The 12,785-nt window shown below is 44.4% G+C and overlaps 1 protein-coding gene across 1 annotated transcript in view; it reads left to right on the forward strand.

Moving 5' to 3' along the window:
• Positions 1-12,785, forward strand: part of LSAMP (limbic system associated membrane protein) — a 1,007,497-nt gene that overhangs the window by 26,507 nt on the left and 968,205 nt on the right. The gene's annotated exons all lie outside the window — the stretch shown is intronic.

Below are 12,785 nucleotides of genomic sequence, written 5' to 3' on the forward strand. Positions count from 1 at the left end.
CACTAGCAAAACTTTTGTAAATATTCATATGTATGCCCTGGGCCCAAGCGGGTTATTGTGGTTTGGTTTGAATCTAGCAGCTCTGAACTGTGTTGAATTGATAGTGGTAGAAAATGGAAAAAGAGCAGCCACTCCAGTGTACAGGCACAGATTTGAAAGTCAGATTACTATGGCTTAACATGCTACTGCCAATCAGCTGGGCTGCAGTAACTCCCCTCTTTTAACCCGTTCCATCACTCTCCTGATGCATCTGCCAGAGAGGAAGAGTATTTGGCTAGGAGTCAAAAGGTCCAGTTCCACTGCTGCCTTCTACCACAGGCTTCCTTGCAACCTTGGGTAGGTTGCTTTGCTTTTTCCTGACCTCTATCATTCATCAGTAATGGGAAGATAATAACCGAGCATTTGTTCCACAAATACTAGATACTTTATATATCGTGTGATCTCTGTAAATGCATTGTACCTATTAATAACTGTTAATGGAGGGAAGATCAATCCTAAGATCAACAGTCCCTTCATGTTTTGACTAGCCCTTACACAAACTGGAAGCATACTTTCCCTGATCCATGTGCATGATCAAAACTCAGCTGACAGCACCAATTGCAGCAAAGGCAATGCATTATACATGGGGGAAAAATTTTATAGCCATACCATCTCGATTACAAGATCACCTGGTTTTATCTTCTTGTGCCTCTTTGTCTTTGCAAATTATGGATCCTCCTGTAGCAACTGGCTCTTACTAGGTGCATGAATAACACTTAGATCAGCCGAGAGACGTAGTTACAGATTTGTGCATGTCTCCCCCTGCCCCCTTCCCCCCCCCCCCCCCCCCCCCCCCCAACGAGGGATGAGCAAACCTCTGTTTCTGGCTGTAATTGGAGTTCTAAGGATAGTATCCTCCTCTACACCAGTGATTTTATATTATAACCTATCCATGGTGGTACTCTAGCACTTATCTGTGTGACTCTAGTGGTAGTGAAGTGTGCCACAAGCTTTCAAAGGCTGGTGGATGTGAGTATTATTTTTTTATTAATTTAGGGATTTTTCGCTGTTTAGGATTATCTCTTTCAGAGTCACTTCTATTTTTTATTACTCTTTGACTGGCAAGATGAGTGTGTCAGTGTTATGAGTTTTTCAATTTTTGCAGTAGGAAGACCTTTAATCCAGCCTTCCAGCAGGGAAATCAGCTGAAATTCCCAACGACATGTGAGCTGTGTCTGAAGGAAGGCCTTGTAGAACTGGGGCCCAATTATATCACTTGACATTTTACATAGTGGTATCAGGATGCTTGTCTAACAAATACAAGACAAAACCTGACCAGAGACAGCTTGCAACCCAATAAAATAATAACATACACTGCAAGCCAATTACTTTACTGTTAAATTGCATGGAGCAAGAATGCACTGTCCACATCTTCTGGCTGTTGGTTTTGGGGTTTGTGGTTGTGGATTTTTTTCATTGGTCAGTTCGAGCCCAAAAAGCCCACTTTCCTGAAGAAAACCAACCAGTTCATGTTTCCAAATTTCTTTTTTCCATTTAATTCAATTTGGCATGGGAAGCTTTTAGAGGTAATTGCCATTTGTGGGAAGTTGCATGGGTCAGACATAGCTTCTGCTAATTCTCTCAGGCTAACATTTAAATAATAGTATTAATGGTTTGAAATCCATGTTTCAGGCTCGCTCTTCATAGGAATCCCAAGTGAGCTAACAATAGAAAAGAAGGTGGTTGTTGTTGTTCTCAATGTTTTCTTCATTTGATTTCCCTTTTTTTCTTCCCCCCCCCAGCAAAATGTTTAGTGATTGTACACTTAAAATGGGAATTTGGGGGAGGGACTGCAGAACTCCACTCTTCGAAACAGAGATGCTCATTATGCTCTGTCCACAAAATTGTTCTGTTTTTTCAACTTATTTTATTTTTAGCATCCCTGCTGCAGTGTTTAGAGAATTATATTTTGTTATGAAGAATAGGGATGTCTCTAATGGTACCGTGTCCCCTAATTACCGTGCTGGAAGGCCTGACAAGTGGGTGCATTCCTACCTTTACACTTGACAGCTGAATTGCTTCCTGCCGAGTAAGTTCGCAGCATGCGAGACGCTCGTGGGATGAATCCTCTTTCAACCTCTTGCCGACCAACAGCACCTATGCAAAGCAGTACCTAGGTTGCAACTAGGCAGTTGGGGGGGGGGGGGGGGGGGGGGGATAAAAAAGGCAAGCCATTTCCCACCAATGCTGGCAGCATTGCACACCATGGGCAGACCCCAGTGTCTTTAGTCTGGAGAATATGCTTGCTGTTTCCCTAGCCCTTGGCATTGCCTGCAAAATGCAATCATCGATCCCAGGCACGGGCAAAGCGGGGGCCTGCGAAGAGCCCCTCGGTCCACAACCCGCCACGGAGCGGGGTGGCACCGCAGTCGGTATTGATCCACGCCTGAGAAATCGGCGACTGTTGTATTATATAATTATTGATGTAGCTGGAAAATGCCACAGGCGAAGCGCAGCTCGCTATTTGTTATGCTGTATTGTCTCTCTCGTCTGCATTGGGCCTCTGTGTTTTGCCTCTTGTGTTCCCATTGCATGTTTATTTATACCGTGTGCCTTTAGCTTTCATATTTCTCCTGCGAATCCAAGTTGGAAAAACCAGCTCTAGTTTTCGTTCAGGAGAGCGAGGGGTGGGCTGCGAAGGAAATGAATTCCTCCAGACGCTCCTGGAGGTCCTAAGCTGAATACAAAAACCAGGGAGAAGGCGCAAGCAGGGAAAAGGGGCTTGGGAAGCAGAAGGCCCTATTCATCTTTTTTTATCTTAGCTGGGCCCACAGGAACTGCCAATCTTTTGATTAAAAAATGTAGACTTTATAAGCAGTCGTAATGTACAGTCTCATCCATCACACGGTTGGGACAAATGGGTTTAGACCTAATTTGCAGTAGCAATTAGCTGAAGTCCAGCCGAATCCTCTCAAAGTCTTTTGGGAACATATGTACTTGGTACCTAAGCATCCCTCGGAAGGGACGAGGATGGCCCATCGCAAGCTTCAAGCCAATGACTGAAGTGCTGCCTGGTACAGGAGCACGGTCTCCAAAAACCCTGGATTGAGGAGAGTTGGGTGATGCTTCATCAGCCCCACAGAGGTGTTGCATATAAAGCTTGGCTAACAAACTTCCCTTGACAAAATCACAAGGAGACAGGTTGCAGGACAGGTCTGAGGTGTCTTGGCAAATGTGGAAATAGGAACATGGAAATGGGAAAGTGGAGACTAAAAGAGGTTGGCAGAGCCGGGTGTGGGGACCCCCTGCTAAGGGGCTACAAGGCAAGAAGCTGAGGCAGCAGCAGAGCTGGTGTGGGGAGTCTGCAGCTGGATCAATCAGTCTATGTGAGCACAGATGTGTTTTATGTGGAAGGTTTCCAGGACAGGAGTGAAGGATTAGAGTTTTCCAGGCAGACATGAGGTTGGTATCTGAAGGCGAAGCCCACGGTGTGCCGCAGTGTGTGACACCCTTGCAGCATCGGCCCCTCTGTGCCTGGGGCTAGCACACACCAGCACTCACTCACTTTCACTGGAGCAGCAAGTTATTCATCGAAATGTAAAGATAAAAGATTACAATGTGCAGGATTAAATAACTGTACAGACTCCAGGCATCTGCAGGGCACAGTCCTGTACCAGTCAAGGGAAGACAGACTGACTGAGGGTGTTGGGATAACAGGGCTTTTTCACTATGAAGGACTAATTCATTTCCAGCATGTGGAATGAGTTACTGGTATGTGTGTGTATGGGACTGCCCTCTCCTGGAGGAAATCTGCTCCGCTCTCCTCTTCCTCCCCTTTTGGCTACCTCAGCCCTGAGCTGCTTGCTCTGATGGTGAGAGTGCAGTGCAGCATGTGCCCAGGTACCTGACATGGGGAGTATATACAGGAGGCTTTTAAAAAAAAAAAAAAAACAAAACCAAAACCAAAAAACCAAAACCCCACACCAAACCCCCAACTTTTGGGACCCCCGTCAACCCTCTCCTTTCACCGTTGATGAAAAACCTTGTGTTGCCTTAGTATAGATAAGGTATAGATTGAATCGGTGCTCTCTGTGTACCATGCAGGAGCAGTCTTGACCCAATGCACCGTATGCTAGAATTGTTGTGCGGCTGAGAGCTGTGGGATGGCAGCTGTTGGTAGTGGTATTTGTGCGGTACCTCAAAATCCTGGGGGAAAGCTGAGCTCTGGGAACAGGTCACTACTGGGATGGGAAGAATTCCTGCTGTAAAACTGACTGTATAGGGTCTGCTTCTGTAGTGCCTCTTGGCTAGCCATTGGCAAAATGCAAGTATCCTGTAGCCTCATACTGGAGCAAAGTGCAAACTCCGTTTAGCTTGAAAGCAGCAGGCTGGCATAAAGCTGGGCCTAAACTTAATCTCACAACCAGAGGTGGCTGATGAAGAAAGGCAGAGGGACAGGGCCTGGCTAAGACTTGTGCTTTACAGGGTGCAGCTGCTGGAGCTGCCTGGGTCTACAGGCTTCTGCTAAAACTGCTTTGCCTCCAAAGGCGACACAGCCGTGTCCTTGGGAGAGCAGCCAGGCCGCAGCCAGAAATCCCTCTTTGGCGCTGGTGGGTGCTCTCCGAGCACAGAGAAGAACTTAGTTTATTCCCCAACCCGCAGCTGCCATTGGGGTGATATTTTAAGTCGGTGCTTTTATTGCTGTTCAGAGAGGGCCTATTTCTACTTGACATAGCACCGCAGTGCTCTTCTACCTCCAGCTACAGGATAAAACACAGTGCCACCCCACACCTCCGAGCAGAGTGCTGCTGTAGGGAGGCAGCAAGCAATCAGCAGAGATTCACCGAGGACCGCGATGCTGTAAAATAGCCTCTCGGCACAAGATACAGGGAGGTGCTTACCAAGGCGACAGGGAAACTATACATTTCTTTTTTCCAATCCATTAATCAAAGTGCCTGCAGTTCCCATTCTGGTGAGGCAGGTGAGACTCTAATAAATATTGAGCAGTGAAACTTGATCCGTATCCAGGCTCTTGGAGCATTTTCATAAATAAGAAGTTGCAAAACAATAAAATAAACCAGTCTGCTTCCCAGCCGCTCCTCTGTGAGCTCTTATTTGTGGTTGCAGGGCTGCACAGCTGGCAAGGCTGGCCGGGCTTTGGCTGGGGATGAGGAGCGGGATAGCAGAAACTGGCTCTCTGGGAAGAGGGAGGTTTACCTCCTCCCTCCACTATCAATGGATCGTGTGCGACAGGGCCTGCAGCTGGATTATTCCCTGATGCTGCGGCTGTGGCAAGCTGTTTTCTCAACGCCCCCTTTGTACTGGCTTGATCTTATTACGGGTGATGGCCTTGGAGTCGATACAGAGTCAGTTTCGCATCTCAACAGAAGGCGAGCAGAGGAAGCCCTTCTCCAGACCTGATGCTGCAGTCCTTGTTTGCTGAGTAGCTCCATCAATTTACTCGGGACTATTCAGATAAAGAAGCACTCTGTGTCATATTGCCTTTTTTCAGGTAAACCTTTCAGCTAACATGACTTCTAGTTTTTCTTTTCACCTGTTTCTCAGCCTGGTTTCATATAGAAACATAGCTTCTGTGAGCACAGTGTCTGGCTGTCTTTCAATCTTCCGTAATTACTGAGTGTTTTGACTGATTTCAGCTAAATTGAAATCTCAAAGACATTCACTCCTTATAGTTTTCATGAAAACAGGAGGAAAGTGACCCTGTTAGTTCTGCAGTTGCATGAACTCGGCTATATGTTTGGACAACAGAGACTGCATCCAGAAGAAACTAGTAATGTGCAGGTAGTGGGAGAAGCCTCACTCGGAGATGTTTTTTCCCCCCAAAATCCCTAAAAACCCAAAACCGCCCCCCACACCTCCACACCGTAAAATGAAAAAAAAAAACACCCCAAACCCACCACCAAAAAAACCCAAACAAAAAACTCTACCTAGATAACCCTACACACAACATATACCAACCCTCTGAAGAACGGGTGTCCCTAGTTCCAGTGCTTACAGAAGAATTTGCAAGTACTGTTGGGCTGCACTCCACTTCTTGCCAAGGTGCCATTTACCACATTGGGCTACTGGTCCACCAGCCTGTGTTATTCTTTGCATTTTTGACCTCAAGATTTAGAGGAAAATGAAGAAAATGCCATAATGCCTCTGTCCAAAGGTGTGCTGATGTGTATTGGGGTGGGAAGGTTGGGAGCAAAGCAGAGGACAACAGTCCTTTGAAAATCCACTTAGATTCCTGAAACCTTAGGATTTGATGGTTCCTATTATCCTTCTCTGCCAATCAATAGGCAAGCAAGCGAGGCCTTGTTAAAGCAAGGGAGTCGGGGTTCGAGTATTGTAGGCGGTTGATGATGCTGAAACTGTTTGTGCTGCATTTCTACTTTTTTTTTTTTTTTTTTTTCAAATGGGGCAGGGTGATGTTTAGTCAGCTCTTTGTAAAGTGCTTTGAGACCACAGGATACAAGGTGCTCTAGGAATCCAGAGTAGCACTGTTGTTACTGCTGCTCTATTAATAACATTAGCGGGCATAGCGCTTTCTGTTCGTTTTTAAAGATGTCAGTCCTGATGCTTTTTTTTTTTTTTTTTTTTTTTTTTTTTTATTTTGGTAGCAGAGGCAACATAACATGTGGATTTGTGCTCTCCTGCATTGGTTCAAATTCATCATCTATTTTGCTTGCTTTTAGTGCAGGCTTGTGGTTGGGCAGATAAAGGGTGAGGGGGCTTGGGGGGATTATTTTTTTTCCTTTCTGCAATGTTGTTTTCAGTATGATCAGAAGCAACACTTTTGGCAAATCTCTGAGAAACTCCTGGCCTTGTAAGCTCACTAACATGTAGGGAATTAAAGATGTATTTCTGCAACTTCCTGAAAGTTTTAAGATGTCTTCCTGAACTTTTTGAGGTTCACCTATTTTAATATAGTACTTTGGCCCCTGGTAGTTGGACTTGAGATTCTAAGAGAGATTTGACTCATTTGTTCCAGCCTCTAGACTGCCATTGGAGTCAGTGGAATTAAGTGCCTGCCTAACACTCATGTCTCTGGTTCTAGATGCCCTCCTGTCGTGCAGAGGGTTTGGTGTGAGGGAGGATAAATACAGATGGTAAACGTGGGACTGGGTTGAATGGAACTGTTGGTTCTCTCTGCTTTTACGTATGAGTAAAGGAGCCAGCCCCTAGTGTTCACTGAAGTGCCACGGTCCCATTTGCTTTTGGGTAGCCTACAGCAATGTACACAATGGAGGATTTTCCCCGGTTTGCTTTAGTACAGGCTACATTTTCATACACTGTGCATTTGTAATAAGCATGTGTTGTTTGTTTAAGAACTTAAAGCCTATGCCAAAATTTTCTTTCCTTGGCTTTAAATGTGTGGCCTAAGGGTAGTTCTGTTACAGCTATCAGTGAATAGGAGCATGTTTGTGTTCCCAGTGACCAAAGTTTCAAACTAGATCTGAGCTACATCTTCAGCTCATACTATGCCACACTAGGTACAGCTAGAGGTAGGGAAGCCCAGGTGCTTTAAGCCACCTTGTGTTTCTCTGTGTCAAGAACTGGACTGTGATTAGAGTAATAGCAGTGTCTGTAAAACGAATTGCTGTTGTTCTGGCCACCGGTCCTGCCCCACTAAAGGTGTAAGGGAGTAGACCAGTAGAGGGTTTTCTTTGGGGACTTTTGAAGTGGGAAAAGGATACTCGGCAGCTAGAAGGAAGGCTTTAATGGTCTTCCTTGCTTCAGCCTGTCCCAGAGGGACGTTTCTTTCTGGCATGAAATGGGGAGTAATGCTGCATCTAGAAACTTCAGCAGTTTGGAGGGCTGGAATGTGATTAACCGCCACGGAGTCTGCCTGGACGGGGAGACCCACAGCTCCGCGGCTGACGGCATGAGCCGTGGACTGCTGCCTGCAGGGGAGGAGAGTGCAATATCCTCTCTGGGGTGTTGCACTCGAGAGGACTTGCAGCATCCCGCTTTCCTTCTGGAAAATGATAGAGCAGTCTCAGTTGTGTTACTAGCACCGCTTCCCTCAGCACTCTCGGTTTCCCTCAGCGGTATCCCGTCCAAGTATTGACTAGGGTGAATGTTGCTTATCTTGGGAAATCAATGAGATGACAGCCCAAGGTACTGCAGTAAGAAGACATGCAAGGAGATATGTATCTACCTCTGACTTTTTTCCACCTCGATAAATATGTTTCCCTAATCCAATGGCATTGTAACAATATGCAGTAATTACTGTGGCTGCATCCATCTCCTTTGATTTAATCAGACAGATATTATATGTTAAGTATCAATTGATTATTAAAAGCATATTTGCTGATGCTTCCAAATCCACGTAATGACGCATAAACAGTTATTTACTGCACAGCTATTAAAACTCAGCAACTTGACTTGCTTTTTACAATCAGTATTTATTTAACATGCAATGACCATCCTATCCCATTAAAAACAAATGTGTTAACTGTGTTTTGGGCATTTAATTTTAAAGCTTTTCTTACCATAATATCAAATGATTATAAAAAGCCATTGTCTTAGCAGGCATTTGATGCTATGCAAACATATTTCAGAAGAGTCACATTTTGATAACCTGCCATGATGCTTCTCTGCGTCATGATAGACAAACTATAGGTGCCTCTAGTAAAGCAGAACTTTTTGATAATGTAGTGGTGTTCGAATTTTAAAATCCCTGTCTGACCTTGTGTCCTCTGAGAGCTTGAACGCCCCAATTTATGTCCAAATCTCGTCAGACATAGGATATTGAGGGTTCCTGAATGGAGCACAGTCCAGCTTTCCTATTTGGGGAAAGCAGATCTGCTCTTTACCACAGGTCTCAGGATGTTTAATGCCATAGGTAGAGTCTTAAGAGCGACAACTCTCTTGATATATTAGCCTGTGGAAAAACTAGACTACTTGGGAAAACTGGGAGTAGTTCACAACCAAACTGTCTCTTGTCTTCCTTTTTTCCTTTCTTATTGCAGGCTTGGAAGCTCCAGCAAATATGCTTTCAGTAGTTCCCTTACCATTAGAATAGCTGGGGCAGAGAATCCTGTAGAGGCTGAGTATTTCTCTGTAATGTAATTATGAGCTTTGTGAAATGTGGTGGTGGTTGGCTGGTCGTAGGTGTTGTGCTGTGCAGCAGTGATGGTTGTTGTGCAAGGCTGCTTGTGAAGCAATTGGGACGTTTCTCCATTTAATTCCTGGAAGTCCTCTCCCTCTGCTCTCTTCACTCCCAGGCCTTGAGCAGCTCAGGATGTGTTTTCCTTCCTTGCCAGAAGACGGCTGAAGGCTCCATGGCAGGGCATGCGTTCCATCTGCCTGCCCTTTCTGGAGTCTGCAGAGCTTTCTTGCAATTCCCGTATGCTTCAAAGCAAATAAATAAATATTTGCAGAGTTATTAAAGATTTATTGAAAACGCCATATATTTAAACCATCTTGTGAAAAAATAGATGACTGAATATTTATTATTTACATGTTAGGTATCTTCTACATATTTATTTATTCCTCCTTAATCTGATCCATGTTTTATAAATATTGCAAAAGACCCGTCAATAATATAACAGGTTTTCATTAATCCAGAGGAATAATTAGAAGACATTTAGGATAATATTGCTCTGTACAAATATTGCACGAGCCTGCGAAGAGAGAGGTTTTGAACAGCAGCTGTCATCTGTGTAGCTGGGCCATACATGAGCACTCCTCACCATGTCAGGTAGGGGCTGGCAAGCGCCTTGGATTCTTTTTGTGTGCCTTCTCCCATCACAGGGGCAAGCAATTGCCTTGCAAAGAGGTCCTTGGAGTGACAAGCCTGCTTCTTTAGGGGAGGACTGCAGCATTTAATCATTTTCTTGTGAAGCAAGACGGTCTCCCACTTGGGATCACTCTAGATTTGCACATGGCATAGCAGCGTGGCAGAGGCAGGGTAGTTGTACAATTGCCCTTGCAGGCGTCCCAGAGCCCTTGCCCTGTGCTGACAAGTCTACTGGTCAATGTTAAATTTTGCCCAGGGCATGCATGATAATCTTTACCAGGAACGATCTTCTGAGCAGGCGATCAATTATTGTGTTTTCAAAAATGATAACAAGCTTCTATTTGTATTAATATTTTGGGATCATGAGGAACCATCGCCCATAGCTGCTTATTCCTTACTCTTTCCCTACTGTTGCCTCAGTTCAGAGGTTTCTGTCTCCAATTATTGTGCTTGGAATCATAGTTATTTAAAAAATAAAATAAAAAAAAAAATAAAAAAAAAAAAAAGGAAAGAAAAAGGGTTGTACTTTGCTTTGTTCTTTCCCTAGTCCTTTTAAAACTATGCTCATAAGGTAAAATTAGCAGTCTTATTCCCTATGCTGTATTCATTAAGGCTTTGACCTTCTTAATGTTAAACTTTCACTGGAGGGGACTCTCCTGGCTTCTTCACTATCTGTAGCAGAGAGTCTTTAATGTCAGAAGTGCAGAAATATTTGAGCCCAAGTCTCATCTAGTCCAACCACCTGTGTCTGACACTTTGAAAGAAGATTCTAGGTGTGTGAAAGATGCTCACACCTCTACTTTGAGATCATACACCTAGTTGAAGAGAGAACCTAATCCTTAGCACAGATCAAGCTGTGAAGTAAATGAGTTGTGGGGAAGCTGTTAATTGATTATTACAGACATGTAGTTTTTGTTTTTTAAATAAATAACCTATGTGTGGCTAGATCTAAACAACCACTCTTGTGGAAAGACTGAATGCTGGCATGGCTGTAAGCTCACAAAGGGCAAGACAGTCTCTCTTAGCGTGTGCCTTAGTGTTGTGCAAGATCACCTCAGCTGTTTTGGGAGCAGAATAACCATGCGTGGGAAGAAGTCCCGTTAGATTACTTGGCTGCCTGGAGAAGCAGAGCACAGTAGCTTGATCAGCATGCCGTACTAATGTGTCCACAGTTTTTCTAGGATCTAAGTTATATCATTCTGCATGGCACAGGCATTTCTTTTGCTATCCTGAGCCTAAGGCCAAGCAGCTCTTGCCTTTAGACAATGCAGACTACAAATCTTAATGAACCTGGTTTGAGCTCCACCCTTTATACAGAAATACTACTCAGCGTTATGTTCCTAAGTCTACAGCAAACAAACTGCAGCATTCTTTGAAACTTTCAGTGGTCCTATGCAGGATGCAATTTGATTGTTGTTTGGCAGGGGGCAGAGGGTTGATTGGCTCACTGGGGTTTTTTTGGACTTAGTTGACTAATGCAAAAGAAGACAGACCCAAAGATTGGGGCTGAAGGAATTGACTGTAACATTTGGCTAGCATAAGCAGCCAGCCTGTCTTTTGCCTGAGGAAACAGTGAGACAGGGAGCATTACAGACTTTATGTAAAACCCTAATAGGAATAGGACTTAGGGACATCTTATTCCCATGGCACTGTTAAGCTCATTATTTCACCTCTCTGTCTGTTATCCCTGCAGCAGTTTTTCCTACCTCCTTGTTGTTCAGAGCCTTTAGAAGAACACCAACTCTAATTTTCAATCATTATTAGCTATACATTTTCTCACGATCCTTGCTGAAGTCAGGGCTGGACTATTTTAGGTATCCTAACTATACTAAGAAGGAGCTAAGGCATAGTGATTTGACCAATACCACATGTGATGTCTCCAGCAGAGCTAACAGCTGAACTTCAGTCTCATAAGCATCTCCTGAGCTGTCAGGCAGAACTCCATCTTCTCTTGCTTTTTCATTCCATTTTTAACAGATTAACAACACTAAATCTATGCCTCTCTCCAAAACGTCACTGCCCAAATGAATAGTCAGAGAAGAAAGAACTAGGTGTACATCCTTGTCCTTGCTTTCAAAGTCCCCGTTTACCATTTTACCATTTACTGATTACCATTTGAGCTGCTTGTCGAATCTTTTGCCTGTGTGGCTTGGGAAGTGACATCCAGCTGTCTTGCGTTTTCATGTCACCTTGCCTAGTAAGGTGCAGTCCCAGCTGGACAGCACTTGGTTTTTCTTATGGTTTTCGCTGAGCATTTGTTATGGCAGATCAGACAGCCGAAAAGGGGGCCCTTGACTGGATTGAAGGAGAATCCCAAAGAGTCAGAAGGTTTGCGACGATAAGCTTAAAAACGCAATGAACTTTTCTCAAAGGAATGACAGGAAGTTCTGAGCTTGTACAGGAGTAGGTTAGGATTTAGCCTGGCTTAAGTGGGATGGAAGGCAAACTGTGCTTGCAGCAGGAGATGAGCAGGGTTTGGAATACAGAATGGGAGAGTTTGATTTGAAGCTTGTGGGGGAAATGTATTAAGCATATAAAAAAAGCAGTGGACGAATGAGGACAGAGTCTGCAGAAGGATCGTAGAGAGATGGAATGGGAAAACGTGTGACCTCCTCCAGGGATGAAAGGTGAAAATACAGTTGCTGGTTTGGAAACAGTAGAGACTGTGGATCAGTATCATAGTCCTACAGGGTGCTTACTGCTCTAATACAGCTCACAAAAAGGTTTTTGCACTGAATGTCATCAGTCTTATGGACAGCAGGGGAGCTACTCCATTAGGTGAGAACATGGCCCAGCAGCATAGTCCCTTATCAAGCTGAAAGCCCTTGGGCCTCATTCTCAAACTGGCAAAATAAGAATAGGGAAAGCAGCAGAGCAGGCTGTCTTATTCCAGAAAATCATGTCATCAACCAGGGCGTGGAAAAACTGTACAGACATGGATGCTTTTAGAACATCCATCTTTTAAGCCTGGTCCCACACAAACCTCTCCATCTTTCCTGTTCTTTTCCTTTGGCCATGTTGCAGCAGGCTGACTTCTAGCACCCAGTGATGTTTA

This window comes from Accipiter gentilis, chromosome 21, assembly GCF_929443795.1.
Source record: "Accipiter gentilis chromosome 21, bAccGen1.1, whole genome shotgun sequence".
Lineage (NCBI taxonomy): Eukaryota > Metazoa > Chordata > Aves > Accipitriformes > Accipitridae > Astur > Astur gentilis.